This window comes from Elaeis guineensis, chromosome 1 (assembly GCF_000442705.2).
Source record: "Elaeis guineensis isolate ETL-2024a chromosome 1, EG11, whole genome shotgun sequence".
Taxonomy (NCBI): Eukaryota; Viridiplantae; Streptophyta; class Magnoliopsida; order Arecales; family Arecaceae; genus Elaeis; species Elaeis guineensis.
This window is the reverse complement of record NC_025993.2, coordinates 87,898,330-87,902,770: the sequence shown is the minus strand read 5'-3', so window position 1 is coordinate 87,902,770 and position 4,441 is coordinate 87,898,330. Positions and strand designations below refer to the sequence as shown.

At 30.1% G+C, this 4,441-nt stretch overlaps 1 pseudogene; it reads right to left on the bottom strand.

Moving 5' to 3' along the window:
* Positions 1–799: 799 nt before the first annotated feature.
* On the bottom strand, positions 800–1,390 carry LOC140856154 (uncharacterized; annotated as a pseudogene).
* Positions 1,391–4,441: the final 3,051 nt, after the last annotated feature.

Below are 4,441 nucleotides of genomic sequence, written 5' to 3'. Positions count from 1 at the left end.
AAATATTAAACAAGATAATTAATTAAGTATAAACAAATTAACATAAATTATTAAGTTATCTTTTTATCTTTACTAATTGTACAATTTGAAGCTTATATGCATAAGGCATATTATTCCATCTAGGATAATTCAAAGGACAAAATTGACCCTTTCATGCAATAGTACCAAAGAAGCTCATTAATAATCTAGTCACCTTGTTGATGAGCTACCCCATCTGATTGCATCAAATGATGAACCTCTCACCCTCAACTAAATGCCAAATATCTCTAGCCCATGTGGATGCATGTCTAATCTATGCTCTCATGAATGCATCTACAATAAAAACAAAATAAAATTAATATTAAGAATCAATCAACAAAAATTAGTATTTAAATCTTAATAGTCATGAATATATTATACTTCTATTAAAATATCCAGGATATGTATCTCATCCATAATAAGATCGTCCACAGTAGGAGGATCCTGCTATGACTCGGGCTGTTGCATGGATAAAGAACGACCGACATCAGAATGCTATGCAAATGATGAAGGACTAGCCTCAAACTACTGTAGTTGCCTCGACTATTTGGACTAATCAAAAGATAATCCACCCTAGGAAGTATGTAACTCTATATCATCGAATCGTCTATGTCAAGACATGATGTCACCAACATTCACAAATAGAAACAAAAATCAATTAACATAAATTATGAAATGATAAATATAATACTGATTAAATTGCTAATAAGAAACAAGATCTACAAAATGAACATGATAATATAGTAAATGTATATATCTTAAATCTCTTATTAATTAAAAATCAGTCAATATTTTCTCTTTCAATATCCATCCTAATTAACCAAGCTTGTTATATTTAAATCATCAGTCGATGTAAAATCGTAAGGCATAGACTGCATATAAGTCTCATCATCCTCTACTTCTAATCTTTTTCCCATATCATATAAGTCTTAGGTGTCCTTACCACAACAGCTCATTCCTTATCTTTTGAGTCTTATATAAAAAAAACTTGATGAGCTTGAGATGAAAAAATAAATGGATTATTCTTTAATAGCACATCAGTATGTATCAGTCTTGAAAAATTTATAAGTGTAAATCTATTCATATCTTGTTTTAAGCCCCTTGGTGAGTTTATATCCATCTAATTACATCAAAATAATATAACTTTAAATTTTTCATAATAATCTAACTTAAAAATATTCGTAAGTATACTATAATAAGTCTTCCAACCTACTTCCACCATGATGCCACTATTCTGAATTTTTCTAAATTTTTCATATTTTTTTGTATGAAATTTAAATCTATTAATGATGAAACCATTATATCTATTCACAATATTGTTAGGACCTTGAGCAATGGTAATTAATTCCTCTGAATAGTTACTCTCCATCATCATTGGTATCTAAAAATCATGATAAAATTATTAATGTATTATTTGATGCTTATAAATATGCTCCAAAATTAATCCTTTCCCTCATATAGATGACTAGTCTATTTAAAAAGTCATTCAGAAAATAACTTGATCAATCATCATTGCTTAATCCTTTGGTTAGGTCCAATGCTGTGGTTTGCTCATCTTTGAGCAACCAAAAAATTGCTACAAAAAAAAATTAATTTATTAATTAGGAATATTATATGATGACAATGAAATAAATCAATATATACTGAGGTACTATGTCATTATGAAGTAGCACATAATGATGGACTTGTGCTAGGGATTTTTTATCAAGAATCACACTTTCAACCTTCTCCAAAACACTTTCAGCAATGGAGAAATATTTTTTTCATGCCTCCCTTTCTCACTGTGAAACACTTCAACGCCTAGACAATAGGAGTGTGAGGGCTTAAGAGGCGTGGGGACATGTGGCTAAGTTCCTTATTTGATAGGTCAAGGTCTAGGTCTAAATCCAAATCAAGATTGGATTCCTATTTAGATTGGGTTAGGTCCAATCCCATTAGATTAATGAAATCCAATCCAAATCAAATTAAAATCAGATCTAATCAAATTAAATCTGATTTAAATTAACTAAGACCTAATCCAAATCAAACATGGGTAATGATTAGGTCAAACCTAATCTAGATAGGTTTGGGTTAAGTGTTCATTAGATCCAATCCCATTAGATTAATGAAACCTAATTTGAGTCAAACTCAAATCAAAATTAATCAAATTAAATATGATTTAATTTAATTAGGATCCAATCCTAACAGTTGATCAAATTAAATAATATACAATAATTATATTTTAGTTCTCCTATAACTTACTAACTCTTAGTAAGTTCTCAATATAATTTTTACATTTAAGTCCAATCATCAATCAAATTGATAATTAAGACCACTTGTGATTTATGACTCGAAATTATGATTCAATAGTCCGATCAGTCAAGACCTTTTTTATGTATGACCCCATAGATTTTATTCTGTCTGATAGTAAAAAATCTTTTGATCTCTATTAAAATATCATTGAAATATTTTTTAATAGATTAAAATAATTTTAACTCTCCAATAGAGAATTATTAATCATTAAAATAATTCTCATTGATTCTTCAATCCACCAGTGACACCTAGCAATATATAGTGGCAATCTAGTAAAATAGAAGGATGAACCTCTAGGTATAGTTATCATATGATTCAATTTTTTTATCGTGAGTTCTGACAAGATGGAGGCTATGAAAAACTTATCAAACTCCATCGTCTGTCATATATAAGATTGTTGAAAAATATATCCTAAAGCTAATCATCTAGTTTGTAAATGATTATGCTCTATGTATGTATATGAATTATAAATTGATAAAAATTATCTGACAAATTTATCATAAGGAATACATCTTCCAAAATAGAACTCAAGTGTTATGATGAAGTCTTTAGAGCTACTTACAAAATGATAAAGAAAGACTTATCATATAGTTTTTAAATTCTACTCGTGATCAAACAATATAATTATTACAAAGATGATAGTTGTATCAAGTATAGGCCATTGTGTGTCATATTAGTTGATTGTCCTCTTAACTAAGATATGTGGAGAAACGAGTATGGCATACGGGTGAAATGTAAGAGCACATTTCACTGAGTATGACCAACTTCGAAATACTCTACTGTCAAGGGTTGCTCTGATGGGATATGGATATAAATATCTCTCTGACCTGAGGCTACCTTGGTAACTTGTAAATAACTCACTGTATTTTCATGTCAGACTATCCGAATTTTTAATTTGATGATGAAAGATTTTTGGATATAGTCAAGTAGTTGTGAAGTCTGAGTATGAGTCAAAATAGGATTGATCGCTCTAAGTAAAATTAGAGATGATGTATCACTGTGTTTCAATTTAGCAAAACTCTGATCAGAGTAGTTCTAGTGAAAAGTCATAGACTTTTTTGAGATTGAGACATAATGTAGACCACTCATCTAGGGTTGATAGTTTAACCCTAAGTTATCCTTGAGCATCGAGAGTTAAAGGGATGAATTATATGGTAATTATATCCATATAGGTTCTTGAGTGTTGCTAAGCATACATTCAGCCTATCCAAACATTGGGTCTTATTGCTAGATGGTTATACCGATTAGTATAAAAATTATTCTTATGCTACCTATTTAGGTTTGAACCTATGGGGTCATATATACATGAGTACCCATCTGATCAAATGGCTAATCAATGATTATGAATCATTGAAGGATTTAATTATCAATGTGATTAATAATTAATCCTGTGCAAAGGTTGTAATAAATTATTTACTAATGGTTAATAAATTAAAAAAATAATTAATTAATAATTTGATTGTTAATTGGCTCAATTTGATTGAGCAATGAGGATTGGATCAAATCTAATTGAATTGGATTCAATTAGATTTAGTTTCAATTGATTGGATCAAGCCCTAATGGATAATAGGATTTGCTTTAATTGATCTTAGGGATGCAAATCAGATTTATTTGAAAAAAATTCAATTTAATTTGAAGTTTGATTGGATCAAATTCTATTAGATAATAGGCTTGATTGGATCAAGCCATATTGATCAAAAGCTTTCCTGATATCCAATAAGATGAGAAGAATAAATTCTTGGATTGATGGGGTTTAATCTAACTAATTTTCTCATTGGATTAGAGCCTAATTGATTTTTTAATTAGACTAAGACCTAATTAGTTAGTTTGTTATAACTAAATCCTAAGTTGGTTAGGATTGAGTCCAAGAATTAGTTAGAGTTTGATCAAGAATCAAGAGTCCTATTTGGACTAGGACTCAACCAAACTTGTCTAACTAACTTCCCAACTCCATGTGCCTATTTATTCTCCATGCCCCACTCCTTTCACCATGAGATATCAACACCCAAAGAAGAGACATGCCCCCCCTCTCTTTCATGAAGAAAAATGGTGCCCCCTTTTCTCCCTTGTCGCTTACATTTTAGGATGGGGCATCCAAGGGTTGTACGCCCCATACTCTTTCACATCAAGC